Genomic DNA, 27,039 nt, shown 5'->3' with positions numbered 1-27,039 from the left:
AGACAGGGTCTCACTAAGTTGCTTAGGGTCTTGCTAAGTTGCTGAGGTTGGCTTTGAACTTGAGATCCTCCTGCCTCAGCCTCCCAAATCACTGGGACTGCAGGTTGCATCACCACTCCTAACCCAATTTTATATATATATATATATTTTTTTCTTTTGGGGGCGGGGAGGGTACTGGGGATTGAACTCAGGGGCACTCAAACACTGAGCCACTTCCCCAGCCCTTTTTCGTATTATCCCTTTTACATAAACTGTCACTTTAATGGCACAGGATTGTGCATTGTATTCCTTTTTTTGTGTGTGGGGGGGAGGGGGTACCAGGGATTGAACTAAGGGGCATTCAACTACTGGACCACATCCCCAGCCCTATTTTATATTTTATTTAGAGACAGGGTCTCATTGAGTTGTTTGAGGCTGGCTTTGAACTCTTGATCCTCCTGTATCAGTCTCCTGAGCCACTGGGATTACAGGCATGTGCCACCGCACCCGGCTTCCATTATTGCTTAATGCCTATAGAATCATCAGTAATGTTCCCTCATTACTGATACTAGTAATATGAGTCTTTTCCTTTCCTAGGAAGTCTGCTAAATTTATCAATTTCATTCATTTAAAAAAAATTGGTTTCATCGATTTTTCCTATCACTTTTCTGCCATTTAGTTCATTAACCTTTGTACTGGTCTTTTTTTTTTTTCTATTTTGAGATAGGGTCCCATTAAGTTGCTTAACACCTTGCTTAGTTGCTGAGGCTGGCTTTGAACTTGTGATCCTCTTCCCTGAGCCTATGAGTCACTGTGATTACAGGGTCTCACTGAATTGCCTTAGTGCCTCACCATTGCTGAGGCTGGCTTTGAACTTGTGATACTCCTAACTCAGCCTCCCGAGCCATTGGGATTATAGGCATGCTCCACTGAGCCTGATCCCAATTATATTTTAAAGTGACTTTAAAAAAAAAAAAATCTGAAATATTTTCTCCACATTTCTGTGTCTCTTGTTTTCTGCAGATTTAAAATTCCATCTGGTTTAGTTTCTCCTATCTTCAACATTTCTTATAGGAGTAGTAGTTTGATATTGATGAATTCTATCACCTCTTGTATGTTTGGAAAAGCTTTATTTCATCTACACCTTCTTTTTTTTTTTTTCGCCCCCAGTATTGCAGATTGAATCCAGGGCCTTATATGTGGCAGGCAAACATTCTACTACTAAGCTATATCCCTAGCTTTTTTAAAAATTTTATTTTGAGGGGCCAGGGTTGTGGTTCAGTGGCAGAGCACATGCCTAGCATGTGTGAGGCACTGGGTTTGATCCTGAGCACCACATACAAAAAATAAGCAAATAAAATAAAGACATGCTGTCCTCTACAACTACAAAAGAAAAAAAAAATTTTTTTTTTTTTTTATTTTTTATTTTTGAAACAGAGTCTTGCCAAGGTACCCAGGCTGGCCTCAAACTTGCATCCTTCTACCTTAATCCTCTGAGTAGCTGAGGTAACAGGAATGTACCATCATACCTGCCTTCATCTACATTTTTTTAAGTTGTCAATGGATATTTATTTATTTTTACATTTATTTTTTAGGTGTAGATGGACACAAAACAATGCCTTTATTTTTATGTGGTGCTGAGGATCGAACCCGGGTCCTGCCTGTGCTAGGCGAGCGCTCTACCGCTGAGCCACAATCCCAGCCCCTGGATCTTTATTTATTTATATGTGGTACTGAGAATTGGCCTGTGCCTCACAAATGCTAGGCAAGCACTATATCACTGAGCCACGACCCCAGCCCCTTCACCTACATTTTTAAAAAATTTTTTTGTAGCTATAGATAAAATGTCTTTATTTGTCTCAAACTTGGGATCATCCTGCTTCTGCATCCCAGGTGGCTGGGATTACTAGAATATACCACCACACCCAGTCAGTTTTCTTGGTTTTGTTTTAGTCAGTCAATTTAATTTTTTTCTTTTCTTTCTTTTATATTACTGGGGATTGGACCCAGGGATGCTCTACTGCTGTGCCACTAAGCTACCACATATAAGCTCCAGCTCCAGCCCTTCATCTACATTTTTAACCAATAAAATTCATATGCCATATAAGTCACCCATTAAAAGTATACAATTCAGTGACTTTTAGTATATTCAAGTTGTACTTCCAATACCAAAATTAATTTTGGAACATTTTCAGCATATAAAAAGAAACCTATACTCATTAGCAATAACTCGTTTTCTCTTAATTCTCAGCACTTAGAAACTAAGTCACTTTCTAAGAGATTTGTCTATTCTGAACAGTTTCCTCTTCAATTTTGAAAGGTATTTTCACTGCATATAGAAATTTTTTAGCCAGGTGCAGTAGTACATGCCTGTAATCCCAGCAGCCTGGGACAGGCTGAAGCAGGAGGATCATGAGTTCAAAGCCAGTTTCAGCAATGGTGAGGTACTAAGTAACGCAGTGAGATCCTGTCTCTAAATAAAATACAAAACAGGGCCATATGGAAGTCAAATGGAGTGACTCTTAAAATCACTCCATTTGACTTCCTTATGGCTGCCTTTCCTCATGGATGCCCATGGTCTTTCCTCATGCAGGCCCATGCTGCTGGTGTACCTTTGTGTGTCTAAATCTCCTTTCCTTGCAAGTCAAATTAGATTAGGGCATACCTTGCCGAGCATGGTGGTGCACGCCTATAATCCCAGTGGCTCAGGAGGCTGAGGCAGAGAATTATGAGTTTAAGGTCAGCCTCAGCAACTTAGCAAGGCCCTAAACAATTCAGCAAGATAAATAAATATAAAAAAGGACCGACCGGGGATGTGGCTCAGTAGTTAAGCACCCCTAGGTTCAATCCCCAGTACCTCCCCACCCCACCCCCCAAAAAAGATTAGGGCTTACTTACCTCTTTTAACTTATCTTCTCTTTAAAAATCCTATCTCCAAATATAGCCATTTTCTGAGGTACTGGAGATTAGTGCTTTAATATGAATTTGCAGGGGTTGGAGGAGACACAATTCAGCCTATAACACCTTGGTTTCTCTTTCTCTCTCTCTCTCTCTCTCTCTCTCTCTCTATATATATATATATATATATATATATATTTATATTTATTTATTTATTTATTTATTTCCCCCCCTCCCGTCTACTTTTAAGACTTTATCACCAGGGGCTGGGAATGTAGATCAGTGGGGTAAAGTATGCCTAGCATGCATGAAGCCCTAGGTTCAATCCTCAGCACCAAAAAAAAAAAAAGACATCATCACTAGTTTTTAGCAATTTGATTAAAATGTGCCTTGTTATATCTTTTCTTGTTGTTTTGCTGTTTTGGGTTCCCATATATCTAAACAGCTAAAGAACCCAAACAATATCACAAAGAGAGGTATCAAGGCATACTGAATTAAACTGCTTAAGATCTGTGATGAAGAGAAAATCATAAATAAGCTTTTCTGGATCTGTTTGCACAGTCTTCATTAAATTTAGAAAAATTTCAGATAGTATTGCTTCTGAACACTCCTGAGATACCAATTACACATATTCTTATAGTATTTGATGTTTTACTGCTCACTGATATTCTGTTCATTTTTTTTCAGTCTTTTTCCTATTTTTCATTTTGTTAAGTTTCTTTTGCAATGTCTTCAAGTTTACTAATCTTTTATTCTCTAGTACTATCTGTTGTCAATCTGGCCACTGTATTTTTCATCTCAGACATTGTAGTTTTCATCTCCAGAAGTTTAAGTTTTTATCATTTTTATCTCTCACGTCTCAAAATGTCTTCCTGAACATACATAATAATTAGCAATGCCCTTGTTTAATTCTACCATCTGTCATTTCTGAATTTATTTTTACTAACTTTTTTCTCATTATTTTCTGCTTATTTGTATACTTCATAACTTGTGAGTGGGTGCCAAATTAAATTTTACATTGTTGGCTGCTAGAAGTTTGTTTGTTTCTTTCTTTTTTCATTTTTTTTTTTTTTGCCATTATACATGAGCTCTCTTATTATTATTTTTATTACTATTATTTTGCATTACAATTCTTAATACACCTTTATACCACAATTTATCATATTCTTTTTTCATTTTTGAGATGAGATCCTAGGCTGGTCCCAAACTCCTGGGCTCAAGCAATTCAATTCTCCCATCTCAGCTTGGCTAACTGCTGGGATTTTAAACATTCCTTTAACTAATTTTGGATTTATTTTGTGACTCAGTGACTTAGAAACAATTTGATTCTTCTGAAACATGTTTTCATGTTTTGTTAGATTGATCCAGCATTTAAACTAAAGCTAATTTGATATCACTAGAGGCAATACCATTCTAAGGACTCTTCTCAATCTCGAAGGTATTACAAGGTGTTTCTATTTTGTCTAGTGGAAATACAAAACACTAATGTCCCTGTATTCCATCCGTTCCAACAGTCTGTCTCTGCTTGGGTAGCTTCCTCACTCCCATGAACTGATGAGTACTCTACTAAAGAGTCAAAGAAGTAAAGTCCAAAAGAACTTTCTGTGATAATGAAATTGTGGCTATTAACACTTGAACTGTGGTTAGTCCTACTAAAGATACATAAGCAACTAATGACTACTATATTAAAAAATCCCCCCAAAACAAATGCGGAATGTTTTCTCTGATATAAGGAGGCTGATTGATAGTGGGGTAAGGAGGGGGAACATGGGAGGAATAGACGAATTTTAGATGGGGCAGAAGGGTGGGAGGGGAAGAGAGGGGGCATGGGGTTAGAAGTGATGGTGGGATGTGATGGACATTATTATCCCAAGTACATGTGTGAAGACATGAATTGGTATGAATATACTTTGTATACAACCAGAGATATGAAAAATTGTGCTGTATATGTGTAATAAGAATTGTAATGCATTCTGTTGTCATATATACATTAAAAAAATAATTACAATAAAATAAAAAGTATAGGTATAGGGGAAACCTCTGCAGCAATCTGTAGCTCTCAAGTGAAACTCTATCTTCTCAAATAAAGAATCCTCTTACAATTATTTCACTTACAATTTTCCAGCTTTACAATGATGTAAAAGAAATACACATTTAGGGTGAGTACAGTGGTGCTACTACTCTAATTCTAGCTACTCAAGAGGCTGAGGGAGGAGGATCACAAGTTTGAGGCCAACACTAGGCAACTTAGTGAAACTGTCTCAAAACAAAACTTTAAAAAGTGCTGTGGATGGGGCTGGGGTTGTGGCTCAGTGGTAGAGTACTTGACTGGCATATGTGAGGCACTGGGTTTGATTCTCAGCACCACATAAAAATAAACAAAATAAAGGCATTGTGTCCATCTAAAATTAAAAAAAAAAATCTGTGGATGTATCTCAGTGGTAGACCAAACATGCAAAAAGTGCTGGATTCATTCCTCAATACCAGCAATAAGCCATAGCTCCCAATAAACTACATGATCACAAAGGTAAACAACCAATAGTTTACAATGAATTGTGCTGTCAAGCCACAGAGTTCCATAAATTAGTAGTATTAAATGAATTTAGTACTTATGACATTTCCAACTTATGATGGGTTTATACTCTGCTCTATAAATTCTTAGTTGCTTTAGCTTTCTAAGAATTTCTGTCTCTTCAATTTAGGGAGATTACCACCTATTTGCATATCCAATAATTCCAGTATCTACTGGGGTGTGTAGCTTAGTGGTAGAGCTTAGCATGTGAGAGGATCTGGGTTTATTCCCCAGCTTCAAAAAATAGTTACACATGCCTGTAATCTTAGCTTGGAAGACTGAAGCAGAGGATATCAAGTTTGAGGACAGGCTGGGCAATTTTACAAGATCCTGTCTCAAAAAAACCAAAATTATACTAAGAAAAATAAGAATAAGATTATATAATAAATATTATTATTATTTATTACAATACCTTAAAACTTCTTTTTCTTTAAAGAAAATAACATATCTTTTTTTAAAATATCTTTATTTTACATTAATGTGGTGCTGAGAATCGAATCCAGTGCTCACGCATGCTAGGCGAGTGCGCTACAACTTGAGCCAAATCCCCAGCCCCGACAATACCTAAAATTTCTATGAATCTGAATCAATTGTTTCTATGAATGCTTATTTACAATGACTAGTTTATTTTGTGATTTTATTTTTATTGTTAATTATTACCAGATTACACATATTAGCAAACTATTTTTAAGAATGCTTAAAATAGGGGGGTGGGGTTGTGGCTCAGCGCTCGCCTAGCATATGCAAAGCCCTGGGTTTGATCCTCAGCACCACATATAAATAAATAAATAAATAGATAGATAGATAGATAGATAGATAGATAAATAAATAAAAATAAATAAAAAATAAAGGTATTGTGTCCAACCACATATATTAAAAATAAATATTTTTTTAAAAATGAATGCTTAAAATGAAGAAAAAGAATCTTCTGAAGCTAGGGTTGAAGTATGTTCCACAAAGGATGATCTGAGTTTGCTTCTCTCAGTTGCCTGGGAGGCCTATCAACTTGGATCTACTTTTTAAAAAAATTTAAAAAACATATTTAAATTTTTGAAATAAATTTGTGTGGTTCAAAAATATTAAATTAGTTTTCGTTCCCTTCCTCTTAATTGGGTCTGAAAATTAAACACCTTGTAGTAATCAAGTATTTAACCAAAAAGAGGTTTAACCCTGAGCTAGACCCTCAGCTTGCCCTCAACACCTGGAAGTAACCTTAGAATGTCTTCTTCACAAGGGTCTGTTTATTGGGGACCCAGCCATGTTAGCTCAACATGATTTATGGTTGGGGCTTTTCCTGATGTCGGAATGACATTCTGACATCAAGAAAGGCCGGAGACTAAGGTCAACTCCCCAGGTAGTCAATCAAATCTATGTGTTAGAGCCCAAATATAAACTCTGGACAAGATTCAAGTAAGTTTCTTTGGTTGGCAATATTCTGTATGTATTATCACACATCACTGATGGGAGAAATTAACACTGTCTATGATTCCACTAGGAAGTCACAGACTTCCAGAGAAAAATGGAAGCTTAGCATTTGGAACCCTCCTGAACTCTGCTCATACGTCTCTTTCCTTTGCTGATTTTAATCTGTATTTTTTGCTGTAATAAATTATAACTGTCAGTAAACTAGCTTTAGTGAGTTCTGTGAGTCCTTCTAGAGAATTACTGAACTTGAGGGTGGTCCTAGGGATTCTGAAACTCTGCACTTGTAGCCAGATGTAATGGGTGGACTTGGGGACTGTTTGCTTTTTTGAACATGGAATAATGGTATCAAATCTGAGGATTTGCCTGACATGACTTGGGTGGCAGCACAAGTGGTCAGGATATTGATTTATAATTATTCTATTCTAACACAAAGGTTCAGACAAATAATTAACCTCGGAAATTTTTCTTCTTGTCCATCAAATGAATTCAAACTGTGTCAGGAAGATGAAACATAGCTCAACAGGTTTTTTTTTTTTGGGGGGGGGTTGTTTTTGTTTTTTGTAACAGTACAAGGATTGAACCCAGGGACTCACACATACTTGGCAAGTGCTCAACCAGTGAACTACATCCCCAATCCCATTTTACTTTTTTATTTTGAGACAGGATCCCCCTAAGTTGCCCAGGCAGCCTCCTGATTACACAGCTGGGATTATGGGGTATGCCACACCGGCTATCATTCCACTTCCTAAATGGTCAGGGTCCTATTCTTAATTAAAATCTCCACAGCAAACCAACTCCCTTGCAAAGTGTCATGGGGGTTTAGCAAATCAGGTTAAAAGCCCTCAGATAATATGTGATTCTGGTTCTCAAAGTTACCTAAACGGACTTTGTAAACTGGGCGTGCAGTAATGCATGCCTGAAAGGAAGGAAGATCACGAGTTCAAAGACAGCCTTAGCAATCGTGAGGCAGTAAGCAACTCAGTGAGATCTGTCTCTAAATTTAAAAAAAAGGGGGGGCTGGGGATGTAGCTCTGTAGTTGAGTGCCCCTGAGTTCAATCCCTGGTTCCCCCACCCGCCCCAAAAGACTTTTAAACTGATGTGAACTCAATTTTATTAAGAAAAGAATGTGGGCTGGGAGTGTAGCTCAGTGGTATAATGCTTGCCTAGCACATGTGAGGCACTGAGTTTGATCCTTAGCACCACATAAAAACATAATAAAATAAAGGTATACAAAAAAGAGAAATAAAATAAAAATTAAGCTATTAAAAAAAATGAATAGCCAGGTGCAGCCGTATAGGCTTGTAATCCCATGGATTCAGGAGGCTAAGGCAGGAGGATCCCAAGTTTAAGGCCATTCTCAGCAATTTAGTGAGATCCTGTCTCAAAATAAAAAATAAAAAGGACTACGGATGCAAAAGATGTAACTCAGTGATGAAGTGCCCCTGAGTTGGACCTTCAGTACCCTTCCTGTACCCCACTAAAAAAGAAAAGAACATAAAATTAAATCATCAGGTTATCAGGAATAGACTTTAGCTCAAGTAAGCCATCCTTTTAACATTCCAATAACAAATATGGACAAACTTTAGTATGCAGAGAAAACCTGGATGGTTATTTTAGAAACCTACTATGTCTTTTTTTGTACATTCAATCTTTAGTCTCCAAAAAATAATCTCACGTAAGATGATAAAGTCATTATATTTATTGTTCTAAAAAACACTAAACAGAGACCCCTAATACCTATGATTTCTTTTTCCCTACATTGATATCCTATTATCTGATGAATCTGCCCCATATTGAGGCAGGTGCTGAGAGCAGTGACAACATTTCACAAGATCCCACAAAAGAATGATCCTTGCTCTTGCTCATATCATCAAAATCTGGAGTTTAAAAAATATGTAAAATTCAAATGCAACAGAAATTTGAAACAGTGACAGAAAAACAAATCCATTCACTTCTTATTTCTCCTTAAGATTATAACTCTTTGTGCCAGAACCTCAGAAGAAGCCTTTGCTAGAGCCATCATTCCTGGGTTGGGCCTGCTAACTAGCTGCTGCAGTCACTCTTTCTGTAGACGAAGGTCACAGGTGTATTACAAGTTGTTCTTGGCATCTTGAAATGCCTATTTCTACTCAGGTGCTCATCTTCTTGTTAGTGATTCACCCTTCTGATCTTTTTAAACCAGTCTCCCCCTAGGAGGAAAATTCCACTTAACTTCTAGTATCCAAATAACTTTCAGTATCTGAATTGTTCACCCATCTGCTTAACTACTATATTCTTGCACATCCAAAAATGGCACCCAGAACCTGTTACTTTTCATTCCAGAAGCTTCCATTCCTTCCTTAATTTTTCCTCCAGTGGCCCAATTCCTAGCTTTTTTCCATGTCCTATTTCTCTTGCTTTGGAAGCTTAAAAGATGCTACAGGACCTAGTTTTAAGTTCCTATGTGGGAGCCAGTTACCTTGCCAAGAGAATAGAAATGGTTCGACCCCTGTTTTGCCCTGCACCTCAAGTCTCCTCACTAACGGAGATGATGCATAACAGGCTGTACAGCACTGGAGCATTCCTGGAGTGACGGCACTGCTGCTTTGGTCTCCTGGGCTTCCTTCCATGACTTAACATGAACTATGCCTAACAGAGCCCTAGTACAGCTGTTCTGCAGAATGGCTGCTACCCTAGAATGACTGTATCACATTCAGATATAGTGTACTCCCTGATAGATAGGAAGTGACCCCAACAATAAACTTTGATAATAAAGAAAAAAGGGGGGGGGCTGGGATTGTGGCTCAGCGGTAGAGCGCTCGCCTAGCATGGGCGAGGCCCTAGGTTCAATCCCCAACACCACATAAAAATAAATAAATAAAGATATTGTGTCCAACTACAACTAAAAAATAAATATACTTAAAAAAAAAAAAGATTATAATGCTTGGGGCCATGGTTGTAGTTCAGTAGTAGAGTGCTTGCCTAGCATGCATGAGGAACTGGGTTTGATGCCTGGCACTACATAAAAATAAACAGATAAAAAAAAGGTATTGCATCCATCTACAACTAAAAAACATTTTCAAAAATAAAATAGCAGGCTGTTTAAAAAAAAAAAGATTTAACTTTTAAGTGTAGGGGCTATTAAATCACAAGTACCCCATTTAAAAATAAAGGTTCATTAATACAAAAAGTAAGAGTATAGACTAATAAGAGTTGGACAGCTTGAATCATGGCAAGTTTTCTAAAAATATAATTTGAAATGGATTTTTCAAGAAATAATGGAAATGTGTTGGCAAAAGGAGAGTCAAGTTAACTTGCAAGAGAGCAAAAAGAGGCAAAGATAGTTGGGGTTGTAGCTCAGTGGTAGAGCACTTGCCTCGCTTATGTGAGGCACTAAGTTTGATCCTCAGCATCACATTAAAAAATAAATAGGGGGGCTGGGGTTATGGCTCAGAAGTAGAGCACTCACCTAGCATGTGCGAGACCTGGGTTCGATCCTCAGCACCACATAAAATAAAATAAATGTATTGTGTCCAACTACAACTAAAAAATATATATTTAAATAAATAAATAAATAGGGGCTGGGGCTGGGACTCAGTGGTAGCACACATGCCTGGCATGTGTGAGGCACTGGGTTTGATTCTCAGCAAAGCATATAAATAAATATAATAAATGGTCCATTAACAAAAAAAATTAAAAATAAATACATACATAAATGTACTTTGTCAATTTAAAACTAAATATATAATTCTTTTAAAAAATATAGTAAGTTTACTCTAATTCAACTTGTCTGACATAGTTCAAAGAAAAGTTAATGAGAACATTCAGTGAATAGAGCTGTCCTAAGGTCCTACCGAGAATATGGAACTTGTGCATCCGACAGCCATTATCACAGGAAGATGAAATAATGATGATAATAACAAAAATCACTGGGCAGTGAGATACCAGTTTCTGGTCCAGCAGAACTTAACTAGAAGTAGCAACAGAAGAACAAAAGGCTTGTTCTAGTTCAAAATACAAAAATAACTCTCCACCATTCCAAGAATACCATTACTTTTTTAAAAAAGGTACAGGCAAACTCAGAACTGGCCAACAAAGCAGGGCAGATAAACAAGGTTTCATCCTCTTTAGTGCTCTAGTAATTGACAATTTATCCTCTTTCTGCCTATAGTAACAACCAAGGGTTAAATATTTAAAAGAAAGAATACATAAGTGATAGTTCTCATACATCAAAGAGAAAAAAAACTGATAAAGAAAAAAAATGTTTTCATGAATGACAGGATGCAGAAAAAAATAGAGAATGAAGACAAAAGAGAAACATCAGTTCTGATGCACTGCAAAACAGAAGTGGGAAGGAATAACATTTGAAATAATTGTCTTGCTCTTAGATTTTACTACCTTCCTTCTAAGCCCATGAGAGAATAATCAATGGAAAAAAAAAAAATTCTAAACAAAACAAACCCATACCCCAAAACCAGGAAATTCCAAATGTCCACAAACATACAGGTTAAATTTATAACTAAAAGAAATCTTTGTACATGTGTGTGTGGTACTGGGGATTAAACCCAGAGGCATTCTACTACTAAGCTACATCCCTAGCTGCTGCTGCTTCTTTCTTTTTTTTGAGCTGGAGTTTCATTAAATTGCCCAGAATGGCTTAAAACTTGCAATTCTCCTGCCACAGCCTCCAGTGTCACTGGGATTACAGATATGTACCACTGTGCCTGGCCTATAACTAAAAGGAATCTTCACTTAATGTCATGCCTTTCATAGAGACTGTTCCCTTCTCTTCCAAATAAATAACATCAATGTGACAAAAAAATACAAGTCATCAGAAAAGTCAGCATAATACAGTCTCTAACTTTGAGCAGACTGTAAAGGAAAAAGGTAGCACAGCTTTTCTCTATCCCACTGCTCCTGAAACAAAACAACAATAAAAAGTCTGAATTATTTTACAGTATATCACAGATAGTGGCCTGTTCCCACACTGCCCCATAGCCTTCCCAGGATGGGCCAGTGGGATTTAACATGAACCAAATCTGTCAACCAAGCTGAAGACAGACATGTGGGTTCTAATGAGCAGCACTGAAAACAACATACTGCTCCATTCAGCTCCAAACAATGATAAATAATTCAAGAAAAGAACTGCTGCAGTACAGAACACAGCAGCAGGGTTTAAAAATAGACCACAAGCTAGAGAGTCTAGGTGGGGGAAATCAAGAGTCACAGAGAAAATTATTTTCTGTGAACAAATTCCTAAGCCCTTTGCAATAATGGAAGCTGCTGAAAGTGAACTCAAATGCCAAAATCTAATATACTTTTTCAAAAATCAAATAGTTTTCAGGAACATGACAAATCTGATAATGAGAGCTAATAAATAATAGTACTACTTGGCAACAGTAGTTATTAAAACAAATAAAACTCAAACATAGGGAAAACCATATATTTTTTTTTTTTTGTGGTACTGGGGATACAATACAGGGGCACTCTACAACTGAGCTACATCCCTACCCCTTTTTAATTTTTTGGTTTGAAACAGGGTCTCACTAAGTTGCCCAGGCTAACTTCAAACCTAAGATTCTTCTGCCTCAACCTCCCAAGTAGCTGAGATTACAGGCATGTACTATCACACTTGGTAGGAAAAAATGTTTTAAAAAATCAGAAGAGGGTTATAATTCTACTTTCCATACCACCAAGTTTTAGGTTTAACACAAATCTAAGCTTTTACTCACTAATTATGCTTATTGTACTGAAGGTACATAACACTTGCCATTTTTCTATTCATCCTTCTATCTTTAATAGACCCTAACATACAACACATATGAACACAAGATTCTTTTTCATCAATAAAAAGGTAGTTTGAAAACTGAACAGAAGCCATGATTATTGTCTTCCAGATTTAAATTAAACTCCAACTCTAAGAGACTGATGAATCTGTAATTAGATGAGGATAGTCCAAATTCTGGGCTCAATGAATTATACAGGTTTCAACCGACCCACTGCTTTATGAACAGGGTGACTGGATAATCAATCTTAAGACTGATGTCTTGAGAACCACCAGAATGACCACAACCCAGAAATATATAAATGATAAACAAATAACATTCTACACTTTGATTTCCTCACAGCCATCAAAATACACACCACTCTCCCACTCTGGAAAGGGGAGCACATGCCTATAAACCCACCAACTTGGGAGGGTAAGGCAAGAAGATTACAAATTCAAGGACAACGTGGGCAACTTAGCAAACCCTGTTTTAAAAAAGGGGTTATGGGGCTTGGGTAGCTCTGTGGTAAAGCACCCCTGGTTTCACAAAAATTTAAAACAAACAAAAGTACTCTCCAAAAGCTTGAGATCAATTTCAGACAACTAAAACTTTAAAGACCATTTCAGGAAACTGTTAATGATGACTAATCTACCTATAAAAGTATGACTTAGAATACAAAAGAAAATATAATTTGTTTTTTTGTATATTAGTTTATCCAAACTAAGCAAAACAAACATTACCAAAGAAATTCTCGTTCAGTACAAAATACAGGCCAATATAAGATATAAACAGACCATATGCTCCTGCCTCACCTATCTTAACAAGAAAAATTGGCTTTGTCTCCTAACTGTGCCATTAAACTTAAACTACACAAAGACTAGCTGCACTTGGAATGAAGTTTTTTTTTTTAAGTTGTCGATGGATATATTTTATTTATTTAAATGTAGTGCTGAGAATCAAACCCAGTGCCTCACACATGCTAGGCAAGTGCTCTATCACTGAACTATAACCCCACCCCTAAATGGTATTTTCAAAGGAGAAACAGTCTAGTTCATTTAAAACATGGTTCATTTAGAGTACTGTGAGTATAACTAAACATGGTCAGATCAACTGTTTTTTTATCTCTGCTGTACTCACCACACAGGTAAATTCTGTAAATCTAGGCTTTCTTACTATTGACAAGACACAGTATTTAGTTAAATATAACTCATTTGAGTCCTGGCACCAGTACTCTTGATCTTAGTAAAGAGGCCCTTTCCTGACCATGTAGACAGAAATACTATGATCCTCTTCTGATCTGCCCATCCCCTCTGGGCAAGCCATCCATGGGACCAAGGGGTTATACCTACCTGAAACCCCTGAGTCTACTACTCCTAACTAGGCTCAATAATCACCCACCCACCGAGCATCCCCAGAAACCCTCTTCAAGGTTTTCAGTAGGTATCTTTGAAAATTCTATCCTCCTATTAACCATACCACTCTTGTACTCATTTCATGGTCTGAATGGCAGGTAAGTAACAAACAATGAGAAGGTTGTAGATAAAGATGAGACTTGTAGGATATCTCTGCACTATTGCATTCTTTCTCAGAACTCTGAGGATTCTAAGAACTCTAATTCCAACCTGACCTTTATATTTATCAAGGTAGGAGGGAAAACTTTTTTTCCTAACAATTTTTAAAATCTTGATTGGAACTCAGGAGGCTGAGACAGGAAAATTATAAGATCAAAGTTAGCCTCAGCAACTTAGCATGGCCCTAAACAACTTAGTGAGACCTGTCTCAAAATAAATAAAAAGGATGAGGGTGTGACTCAGTGGTAAATTATCCCTGGCTTAAATTCTCAGTTAAACCTCCCACCCCCAAAATCTTGACTGAAATGTAGTTCTTCCATTCATACTTTGTCATGGGATTTAAACATAAATTATTAGAACCATGTCTACCAAGTCCTATCACATATCAGCTCTATAATCATAGATAAGTAACCATTTCTTTTTTTTAACATTCTTATTTGTAGATGGACACAATACCTTTATTTTATTTATTTTTATGTGGTGCTGAGGATCAAACCCAGTGCCTCAAACATGCTAGGCAAGCGCTCTACCACTGAATTCAAAACCCCAAGCCACACTTTTTTTTCCTTTTTCCTTTTCAGTGCTAGAGAACCAAACCCAAGACCTTACACATGCTAGATCAGTACTCTTCCCCATATTATTGAGATATAAAATAAGCAAGCTAAAATCTCTTTCACAAGATTTTTAAAATATTTTTCTTAGTTGTGTAGGTGAATACAATTTACTTTATTTTTGTGTGGTACTAAGGATCAAACCCAGTGCCTCACACATACAAGGTGAACATTCTACCACTGAGCCACAATCCCAGCCCCTCTTTCACAGGATTTTAATGTGATTAAATAATTTTCAAAATTATTTTTCAGGGTTGCCTAATCCACAGCAAATCTATAACACACTAAATCTATTATTATATATCCTACCAACACTCTGATCTCTAATATGGGCATAAAGGGGACATAAAAATGCAAAAATATAGAACCAATTTCAGAGAAACTATAATGAAGATACAAATATTAAAGGGGCTTGTTTTAAGGTTTTCCTTCCTTGATTCCATGGAAGTTTGGTGGTATTATTGTGCTTAAAATCATTCCTTCCACTAAAATGCACACTCTAATCCAGTAATTCTACTTCTGCACATATATTTAAAATAATTAGCCATGAAAAAACAGATATGGATTGGTTATCTGATATCCCAACATCAATATATAAGTAAATACATATAATTTGTAAGCAAGTTTGGCATAACCAGAAAGTAAATTACTTACACATGTCTACTTTACCTAGCTGCTTTTTCAGGTTTCAGACAGTTTCCTTAAAAATGAAATTAAAGCGTTAGAGTATGCCTTCGATATAAAGACATTTCTGGTTTTTTTTTTTTTTTTTAAAGAGAGAGAGAGAGAGAGAAAATTTTTTTAATATTTATTTTTTAGTTTTCGGTGGACACAACATCTTTGTATGTGGTGCTGAGGATCAAACCCAGGCCGCACGCATGCCAGGCGAGCACGCTACCGCTTGAGCCACATCCCCAGCCCCAACATTTCTGTTCTTTTCAACTTCTTTTCTTCAACTGACTACAAAGGAATACTAATACTACTTGGTAATTTCCCATATATAATCCCAACAGAGAAGGTTACTAGGATAATATAATCAATCAAATTATATTGAAGCTCTGGTTTTAGTAAGCTCCAAAAATGATGGGACGTAATATAAAGAGTTCAAAATAACAGAGGAGAAAAAAGGCACCTTTCCTTCTTTTTTCATGCTTTTATCCCCAACCCCTCATTGGTTCATTCTATTAATTCCTAAGAACTCAAAACAAGTCTACAAACTATTCCTACATCCATCACACTCATAAAAACATATTATGGTTTTCAGATGTCCTTAATTCATTCATATCTCTGATAAAAACTCATTTCCAAACCAAAGGTTATAATATTAAAGCAGAAATACATGACTCAGAATCAAATATATTCTGAAATAGATTTAAATGATACATTATATATCTATACGTAAGACACATATAGAAAGGCAGCTGGTTAAAGATACCCCAGCAATATATTCTGCAAGACATAACTGAGATTAAAGTATGTCAACAAGGGGAATATGTTGCAGATGTGCTTCTCTGTTATGCAAATCTCAAAACTAACCAGGGTATTTACTCAAAGACTTATTATTTATTGTAAGAATGCATCACCCATTGTTGAGAGCCACAGCCGAAGGGGCCCCAGCAAACAAGGGGCCCCAGCAAACTTCCAGCTGCCGGCTGATGATTGGCTCACAGCGGCCCCAGCAACATCTAGCTAATTGGCTCCTCTGCGGTGATGCTCATTGGGCTGTTTCCCTGCCCTTTCAGACCACGGAGCTGCTCATTGGGGGACTTTTTTGGCTCCGCCCACGTGACCCAGCCAATCGGCCTCAAGAGCAGGAGGATTGTGGGAGGTGAAGAGAAGCTTGTGGGGGAGAGAGAGGCTTGTGGAAAGCCGGTGGTGGCAGTTGAGGCTCTGAGGGTTTTTCCTGAGAGGCTGTTTTGTTTGGCGTGTGTGGTTCTAAAAATAAAGTTAGTTTCTTTTGACAAGTGGCTCCTGATTGTGCCCAGCCAGACTGCGGCAACCCATACTGGTGTGATCCTGAAACTTGTCTACAACAAAAGGCTTCATCTTAAAGAAAAACTCTTGGTGATCTCAAAATGCTATTATCAAGACAAGAATGATATTCCTGGACACCAGCAAAATAAAATCCCAAGAGCCCTAAATTCCATGATCAGACTTACACGGATTCATTCCTGAACAGAATCCAAAGCTTTCTTTGAGGGGAAAAAAAGGGGGACAAAAGCCAACAAGCTCTAACACATCCTATTCTAGACCAAAAATACAAAGCTGCAAATGTCTATAAATGCCTCAAGGTGTGCAATTACAGAAGCTAATTAATTAGCATTCTCAAAATCAAACATCCACTACAATGCTTAAGGAACTGGGGAATTTGGCACAAAGAAGGAACAAACAGATAAATTCCACCAAAAGACAGAATTCAGATGTATTTCTCTACTAAAAGAAACAGAGTTCTAGAATTAAACAATGTAACTTACTGGGAAAATAAAAATTATATCAACCTCATAAGTCACAACTAAATTGTGAAGCTTTTTCTTTGTATTATTCACTGTAAAAGTAGGAATTAATTGGGAAGAAAGCTCAGAACTGTGATAATAATTTTATAATAGAAAATAATGTGAAATCTGCTTTCATTCATAACCAAAAGATGTTTTAAAAAGAAAACACATGGCCAGGTATTGTGGAGCACACCTGTAAATCCTAGCAACTCCAGAGGTTGAGGCAGGAGGACTGAAAGTTTGATGACAGCCTGTGCAACTTAGCAAGACTCCTCAAAAGAAAAAATGAAGTTGGAGATGTAGCTCAGTGTTGAGAACCCCTGGGTTTAAGCTCCAGTATCGGGGGGAAAAAAAAAAGACCACATTAAAAAAAAAAAAAAAACCTATCTTAAATCATCTTTTGTCTAAAAAATCAACATACCAGAGTTGTGCCATGTAATTTTACCTCTAATTCTTATTTAATCTCAACAAGAATTTAACTATGGGATCTTGGGTAAAGAAGATTCATTGTAATTATCAGGAGATTTGATTTGTAGGTATGCCACCTATATGCTATGTAATTTTGAGACCAGTTATTAACCTGTTAGTGCCTCAGTTTACCTTACTTATAAAACAAAGGTAACAGTAACTATCTCATGGGGATGTACAGATTAAATGAGTTAATAAAAAGGCATAGTCCTTAGACACCTGAGAAGTTTTTAAATAAATAATTAACTATTATTTTTGGTTTACTCTTCACTAAACTAATTAAGAGGATCAGGGTCACTATTTAATAACTTAGAAGATTTAATAATATAATAATGTTTTATAGAACCTCCTAAACTAAGGATTTTGTTTGCTTAGAATGAACAAAATCAGGAGGCCCAGGGGGACATTATATTTTGAAGACCTCAATATGCACTTTTTTTTAGAGACCCATATTCTGGGATGTAATATTCCTGTGCCAAAGACATGAAGTTTTCTGATAAGCAAATAAATTATAATGTAAGTGCTAACTAGAGCTGCTCACAGGGTAAATGGCAATGAAGGAAGAGGGCATCTAAGTCAGACCCCAGGAAAGGCTTCCAGAATGGATAACAAACCTGATCCTCAAGGATAAATAATTTTTAGGCAAATGGAGAAGTGGAGACCTAGCTTTCATATTTACCAGTTAGATGACCTGAGGAAAGTTAATCTCTCTCAACCTCAATTTCCTCATCTATAAAATGAAATAACAAGAGTACTTCTTTGGGGGCTGGGGATATAGCTCAAAGGTAGAGCACATGCCTAGCATAATTGACAACTGGAATATGAGAATGTAATTCAGTGGTAGAGAGAGCTTGCCTAGCATATGCAATGGGTGCTGGGTTCAATCTCCAGCAATGCAAAAACAAGAGGACTTCTTTTGGAATGAGGAAACTGTGCCTCAAGAGATATTAAGGAGGTGGTAGTACACATCAATAATCACAGCAACTAGAGAGGCAGAGGGCAGGAGGACTGCAAATTCAAGGCCAGCCTCAGCAACTCAGTGAGAACCTGTCTCAAATTTTTTTTTAAAAAAGGGCTGATTAGCTGGGATTGTGGCTCAGTGCCTAGCATATGTGAGGCACTGGGTTCGAGTCTCAGTAAACCTCATATAAATAAATAGATAGATAGATAGATAGATAGATAGATAGATTTTTTTTGTCCATGTACAACTAAAAATTTAATAAGGGGTGTGGGGGGCTGAGAGTGTAGCTCAGTGAGAAAGCACCCCAGGTTCAATCCCCAGTACTGGGGCAGGGAGACACTAAGGAAGTAGAATTTTTAAGATTTAGTGACATATGAGATGTCTTTGATATCTATCTGGGGGAAGATATCTAAGAAGGAGGGACCTGGGGAACTAGATAGAAAAATAGTCATAAAGTGTGGCATGGAACACCTGGGAATTCCCAACAACTTTTCTATGGCACCTGCAAGGTCAAAAACATTTTTTTTTTGAAAGGGAAGAGATAAAACTATCATTATTTGCAGACAATATAAATATCATCCAAGAAAACCCAATAGAATGAACAAATCATTAGAATTCATCAGAGTTCAACATGGTCACCATGTTGTACATGCAAGATCAATATACAAGAGTTTAACAGCAGAATCAAGAAAAAATTTAATCAAATTGCTGAAAAACAGTGACAAAGAAAATATCTTAGAAAGAACCCAAGGAAAAAAATGACACTTAACAGACACGGTACAACTAGCATATTCTTGTCAGAAATAAGGTAGGTCCAAGACAACAGATCAACATTTTGTTTGCTTGCTTATTTTTTGACTCTGGGTTTGGAACCCAAGGCCTTGTGCATGGGAGGCAAGCATCCTGCCACTAAGCTGCATCCTGGCCCTAAGGACATGTTGTAAAAGAGGTGCAAATAAAGAAAAAAAAAAAAAAGGAAAACATTAAAAACTCAAAAATGAAGTTGATGGATATAAAGATAACACAACTAATAACCACAGACCTGTACTTTGAGAGGTCCTAAAACAATCTTCCAGGTGGAAGGAAAATGATACCAAATATCAAAAATTCAAATGACCTGTGTGCTTTAAAAGCATTTCTCTAAGAAGCATTAAACTTCTGATTACATCCACTGTGTACATCCAATTGCATCCCATCCATTTTTAAATGATGGGCATTTTAGATCCTGGTAGTTTATAAGATGACCCTGGTAGTTTATCAGTGCATGCTAGGCAAGCACTCCACCACTGAGCTATAGCCTCAGCCCCGTAAATGAATTCTACAAATCTAAAAACCTGCTATTGTTAGTAAGTTAAATCTCAGGCTCAATTTATTTTTTTATTTTTTTAGTTGTAGATAGACACAATATCTTTATTTTATTTATTTATTTTTATGTGATGCTGAGGATCGAACCCAGGGCTTCACACTTGCTAGGCAAGTTATCTACCACTGAGCCACAACCACAGCCTGGCTCAATGGTTTTTGTTGAGAGAATATTTTGTTCAATATAGGAGTGATCAGTACAGCACTTGTTGTTGTTTGTCTTCATAATGGCTGCCACTCTTACTGGTGTGAGGTGGTATCTTAGAGTAGTTTTAATTTGCATTCTCTGACTGCTAGAGACGATAAGCATTTTTTCGTATATTTGTTGATTGATTGTATACCCTTTTCTGAGAAGTGTCTGTTCAGGTCCTCGGCCCATTTATTGATTGGATTATTTGTTTTTTTGGTGCTTATCTTGTTCAGCTCTTTATATACCCTAGGGATTAGAGCTCTATCTGATGTGTGAGGGGTAAAAATTTGTTCCCAGGATGTAGGCTCCCTATTCACCTCACATATTATTTCTTTTGCTGAGAAAAAACTTTTTAGTTTGAATCTGTCCCATGTGTTGATTCTTGGTTTTAATTCTTGTGCTATAAGCGTCTTATTAAGGAAGTTGTGGCCTAGCCTCATGTGATAGAGATTAGGGCCTACTTTTTCTTCTATTAGATGCAGAGTCTCTGGTTTAATCCCTAGATCCTTGATGCATTTTGAGTTAACTTTTGTGCATGGTGAGAGATAGGGATTCAATTTCATTTGTTGCATATGGATTTCCAGTTTTCCCAGCACCATTTGTTGAAGATGCTATCCTTTAACCAGTGCATGGTTTTGGCACCTTTGTCTAATATAAGGTAGTTGTAATTTTGTGGGTTAGTCTCTGTGTCTTCTATTCTGTACCATTGGTCTACTAGCCTGTTTTGGTGCCATCAAAAACATTTTTATAGCCAAGAGCAGTGGAACATGTCTACTACTACTCCAAAGGCTGAAGTAGAGGATCATTTGAGGCCAGAAGCTAAGAGACCAAACTGGCAACATGGAATGGGGGGCAGCATTTTCACATTAAGACCTTCTTTGTCCTTTTCACTGTCATACTAGGTATATGGTAGAGTTTTCCAGAAGCTATATAACATTTCAACTAACTCTAATGAAAGGAAGACCTGAGAATCCAACAATATTCTATTAACCCCATCATTAAAAAGATTTGTTGGCAGAACACTTGCCTAGCTTACCAGAGACACTGAGTTCCATCCCCAACACTTGGGGGGTGGGGGGGAACTAATCATAAACCAAGTAAAAGCTACAAAAAAATTGTTGCTATTTTTGGGAAAAATTACTTTTCATAAAAATTTGCTTTTATGTTAATATGTAATGGGTTTATTTTCTTTATTTGTTGTTGTTGTTGCAGTGCTGGAGATCAAACCCAGGACCTTGCACATGCTTACTATCATTTTTTCTAATTAATTAATAAATGTTTTTAAATTTCTCAGTTTCAATTTCTAATACATTAATTAATGCTTATAAGTATAACCTACATAAAAGCTCCTTGGAAGGGCTGGGGATGTGGCTCAAGCGGTAGCGCGCTCGCCTGGCATGCGTGCGGCCCAGGTTCGATCCTCAGCACCACATACAAACAAAGATGTTGTGTCCGCCGAAAACTAAAAAATAAATATTAAAATTCTCTCTCTCGGGCTAGGGGATGATGGCTCAAGCAGTAGCGTGCTCGCCTGGCATGCGTGTGGCCCGGGTTCGATCCTCAGCACCAAATACAAACAAAGATGATGTGTCCGCCGAAAAATAAAAAAAAAAAATAAAAAAAAATTCTCTCTCTCTCTCTCTCAAAAAAAAAAAAAAAAAAAAAGAACCACACTGCAATGTGGAACTTATTAAAAAAAAAAAAAAAAAAAAAGCTCCTTGGAGACCTCAATCATTTTTGAGTATAAAAGCTTTAGCCAGGTGCAGTGGCACATGCCTGTAATCCCAGCAGCTCAGGAGTCTGAGACAAGAGGATTGCAAATTCAAAGCCAGCTTCAGCAACTTAGCAAGGCCTTAAACTTAGTGAGACCCTGTCTGTAAATAAAATACAAAACAGGCTGGGGATGTTGCTCAGTGGTTAAGTGCCCCTGAGTTCAATACCCAGTACCAGAAAAAAAAAAAAGAATGTAAAAGCTTTGATATCTAAAAAGTGTTAGATGGATGGTGGATGATATTTCCACTCAGTGAGACAGAATATACTAAAGAAGAAACCAGTTTGAAAAAGGAGGATAAACTAGGCATGGTGGTGCATGCCAGTAATCCCAGCTATTTAGGAGGCTGAGGCAAGAAAATTCCAAGTTTAAGAGCAGCCTTCGTAAGCCCCTGGGTCAAAATTTAAAAATATAAAAAGGCTAGGATGTAGCTCAGAGGCTGAATCCTCCTGGGTTCAATACTCAGTAACAAAAAAGAAGAAATAAGGAGGGGTGGAGGAGGAGGTAAGAGAGATTAGAGGACTGGAAGGAAGGAAAGAAAAAATAAAGTTCTTTTTAATACATAATAAATGTGATATAACCATGGGCTGACAAAATCTAAGTATCCAAAAGGCAGTTACATAGGTGGGACTAGAAATCTAAACCACTAAACTCTGGGAGTAGCTGAAATCTTAAATTTCAATTGCAACCATAAAAGGGGAACTCACAGTGAGAAAAGTGGCAGGACAACAACAACAACAAAAGGTTGGAAGAAAAGCAGAGGCCTCAGGACATAATACTATTTAAGGGATAGAGAGGAAGAAAAGCTTCCACATGGAGGGGGGGAAAAAGTCATAGAAATGAGAAATTAAAATGAAACGTAAAACAACACTAGCTACAAATTAAAGAGAGAAAAAAGTAGGTCAGGGCTTTAAAGAAAAGTAAAACACAGCAAAAATCCAATCTACCACTAGAGATGGCAGGGAGAAACAGAATGGAAATATAAAATCAACAGTAACTCAAAATCTCACTTTAACCAAATTTTGCGAATTTTTTTCATGATTTTTTTTAAATCACTCATAAATAACAGAATGGTTTCAGATTCATTTCCTTTGCCCTCCAGAAGAAATGCAAACAAGTAAGAAAATGACCAAAAGGATAGAAATTGACAGAAAAAGCCCAGTTCGACGCCAATCCCAGTGGCTCGGGAGGCTGAGATAGAAGGATCAGGAGGGTTTCAAAGCCAGCCTCAAGCAACAGTGAGGTGCTAAGCAACTCAGTGAGACCCTGTCTCTAAATAAAATATAAATAGGGCTGGTGATTGGCTCAGTGGTTCAGTGCCCCTGAGTTCAATTCTGGTACTCAAAAAAAAAAAAAAAAAAAAAAGACACTGACAGAAAAGAACCCACTCACAAGTTATCATGATAGACACTTTCAAAAATTGCTGAGTGATATTCCAAGCTACATCACTGGTCCACTGAGCAGAGACTAGAAACATCAATAAAACTTTATTGATGGGACAGGCACAATTAGAAGCAACTCTAGCAGAAGATTACCAGAGTTCCAAGTCTCCTTGTTACTGAAACGTGGCTTAATTGCAGAAAACAATTCCAAAGAAATATTTCTTCAGATGTTTTAATGGTCCTCTAGCAATACCATATCCAAATTGAGATTTTTACATAAATTAGAACAGCTTTGAAATACAGAGATAATCTTTAAGAAATCATAGTGTATATACTTCATCATCAAACTTTGACGTAAGCCCTAAAACAAATAAAGATCAAAGGAGAATTACTTTGCTAGATGCACTTAGAATAGAAAGCCTTCTTTAACTGGTCAATTCTTCCCTTTAAATGTAGAAATTATGGTTTTTATATATATGGTCAATTTTTTTGAGAAAATGAATATAGGGAGAAAAAGCTTATGATACTCAGAATTTACCAATACATCCAAAAAGAACCCTGAACAAGAAAGTATACATTATCATGTATAAGCTGTCACTAAAATCTTTTCACACCATAATCTTGTGCTATGGTAGCTGACCTGTTTCTACCTCTAAGCCCACATCTGATTATCTGTAAACTTGTAGGAGGAGCTGGGCTTCAACAGATACTGAAATATCTTTTGACATTAAGTATCTTTTGACCTAAGCTCTATTTATCCTCCACTCCCCCTTTTAAGAATATGAGAGCAAGGTGCAGTGGCACACACCTGTAATCCCAGTGGTGCACACCTGTAATCCCAGTGGCTTTGGGGGGCTAAGGCAGGAACAGTACAAGTTCAAAGCCAGCCTCAGCAACTTAGCAAGGCCCTAAGCAACTGAGACTCTGTCGCAAAATAAAGAGGGCTGGGATATGGCTCAGTGGTTAAGTGCCCCAGTACGAAAAATAAATTAAACTAAATTAAATGAAAAGGGCTGGAGCTATTGTTCAGTGGTAAAGCACTTCTGGGTTAAAACCCCAATACTCCACCCCACCGCCAAAAAAAAAAAACCATAGTGTTCGAAATTATTGGATAGTAGTCAACAACAATGGGCAAAATGAAATTGTATAGAACTACATAAACACACACAAAGTGCGTGTAAAACTGATCAAATAGACTCTAGATTTCACCAAAGTCAATCTCCTACTTTTAACATTATTCTATAGTTATGCAGTGTTACCAGTAAAAATACTGGGTAAAAGGTTCATAGAATATTGCTATACTTTTTTTGTCTGAGGACACAATATATAAAGAAGTAATTTATTTGATGATAATTACAAAAAAGAAAAGAAGAAAAGATTTTATGTATTATTATAATTAAGTTGATATTAATCAAATTATACTGTTATAAACTATTGTGTAATTATCACCCCTACTTGGACATAATCTTTTTTCTCTTTTAACATAGTTACAGCTACTCATGGGAAACTGCAAGAGGGTCCTGAAGAGCCACAACAATATTGAAATAGGAAAGCAAGGTAGGGGGCTAGGGTTGTAGCTCATTGGTAAGAGTGCTTGCCTAGCACATGTGAGGCACTGGGTTTGAGCCTCAACACCACATAAAAATAAGTAAATAAAATAAAGGTATTATGTCCATCTAAAACTAAAAATTGTTTGTTTGTTTGTTTGTTTTAAGCAAGGTAGGGGGCAAAGCACTTGCCTCGTACGTTTGAGGCACTGGGTTCGATTTTCATCACCACATTAAAAAAAGCAAGGTAGGAAGACTTATACCTTCAGAGTTTGAAGATTCTAGCAGGGAAGCCCAGCTACTCGTATACCTCTGACCTAAGAATGGTCCTCCTCTATCACGCAAAGTTGCCCTCTTCTACCAAGAAAATAACCTTAGGAGGGATGCACAAGGTAGCACATAAATTTGAATTTTTATAAACTTAAAAATACTCCCACTTAACCTACATTATCATTTCAGAGGTACTCAATCTTCATTTTTGACTAATCTTCAGATGATACTATTAGAAACCCTCCCTTCTACACTTGACAAGTACTACAATATGATCTATAAATAAACATTTATTTTTTAATATTTTTTAGTTGTAGTTGGACACAATATCTTTATTTATTTATTTTTATGTGGTGCTGAGGATTGAACACTGCACCTTGCACTTGCTAGGTGAGCTCTCTACCACTGAGCCACAGCCCCAACCCCACAAATAATCACTTAGATATACAAAAAAAGCTCCTATAAGAAACCCTAATTAGATAACCACGCATGATAGCACATGCCTGTGATACTAGTGACTCAGGAGACTGAGGCAGCAGGATCACAAGTTCAAAGCAAGCCTCAGCAATTTAACAAGACTCTAAGCAACTTAGTGAGAACCTGCCTCAAATTAAAAAAATTTTAAAAGGGTTAGGGATGTGGCTCAGTGGCAAAGCACCCTGGGTTCAATTAGGTTCCTTAAAAATGAGAGAACCTATTAACAGCATCTCAAGAAATTAACAAGAGACTTTTACTACCTTCATTAGTCATCTCTTAAGAATTCCCTAATTATATTTATCTCATAAAGATATTCACTTATACTTTAATTTTTTCAAAATTTTTTATCTACTTTATAAATAATAAATAATATAAATAATCTACTTTATTTATGTTTTTCTGTTTTGTTTTTTATTGCTAGGGATTGAATCCAGGGTCTCTCACATGCTAAGTATGTGCTCTACCACTGAGCTACACCCCCAGCTCTAGAACAGTTTCAAGGTTAAAAATCTTAAAATTGGGTCAGGCACAGTGGTGCATATCTGGATTCAATTCCCAGAACCACAAACAACAACAAGCAGCAGCAAACAAATACTAAAAGATATGACCACAAAGATATGACTACTATTTTATTTATGTATTTATTTGTTCGTTTTTGGTACTGGGGATTGAACCCAGGTGTACTTTACCACTGAGCCACATCCCCAGCCCAAGCCCTTTTTATTTTTTATTTTGAGACAGCTTCTCACTAAGTTGTTTAGGGCCTTGCTAAGTTGCTATGGCTGATCTCGACCCTACGATCCTCCTGTCTCAGCCTCCTGAGTCACTGGGATTAACAGGTATTCACAACAGCACCTGCTCTGTCTACTATTTTAAAGACGTAACAAAAACTATGGTATACTCACTAGTGGGAAATTGTGGTACAGTCTATTAAAACCACTTTACATTCATGATATTTATGGCCAATGAACAAATGACATAATCTAACCCAAATCACCAGCATCTCTCACTTCAACTGCAAAGACTTTATTTTTTAACTCAGCCAAATTCAATTTTGATATCTTCCCTAAATTTCAATTTCTTCATCTATTAAATGGATATAACAATACTTAAAACCCCACAGGGTTAAGTATAGATTAAATGAGAATGCAGGTACTGTATTTAATTTGTTGCCTGGCACATAAAAAGTCCTCTTAAATGTTACCTATTATTACCTGAATAAATGTTCAGCCTCCATGAGTCCAGTGCTGGAATGGCATCACATATAAGAAACAAGTCTAACCTCAAAAAAAAAAAAAAAAAAAAAAAAAAA

General features: G+C 36.9%; 1 protein-coding gene across 16 annotated transcripts in view; it reads right to left on the bottom strand.

Moving 5' to 3' along the window:
• Positions 1-27,039, bottom strand: part of R3hdm2 (R3H domain containing 2) — a 119,947-nt gene that overhangs the window by 82,499 nt on the left and 10,409 nt on the right. For 4 of the 16 annotated variants that reach the window (XM_015483144.2, XM_015483132.2, XM_048806773.1 and 1 more), the window contains exon 2: positions 26,942-27,004. The exons of 2 other annotated variants lie outside the window; for them this stretch is intronic. The gene's annotated coding sequence lies outside the window, so the exon portion shown is untranslated. Of the gene's footprint in view, positions 1-15,458; positions 15,505-25,243; positions 25,354-26,941; positions 27,010-27,039 lie in introns of those variants that run through there. 10 more of the 16 variants (XM_015483130.2, XM_015483135.2, XM_015483134.2 and 7 more) reach the window with 8 other exon arrangements.

This window comes from Marmota marmota, unplaced genomic scaffold, assembly GCF_001458135.2.
Source record: "Marmota marmota marmota unplaced genomic scaffold, marMar, whole genome shotgun sequence".
NCBI lineage: Eukaryota > Metazoa > Chordata > Mammalia > Rodentia > Sciuridae > Marmota > Marmota marmota.
The sequence above is the reverse complement of the archived record's forward strand: the minus strand, read 5'-3'. Positions and strand labels throughout refer to the sequence as shown.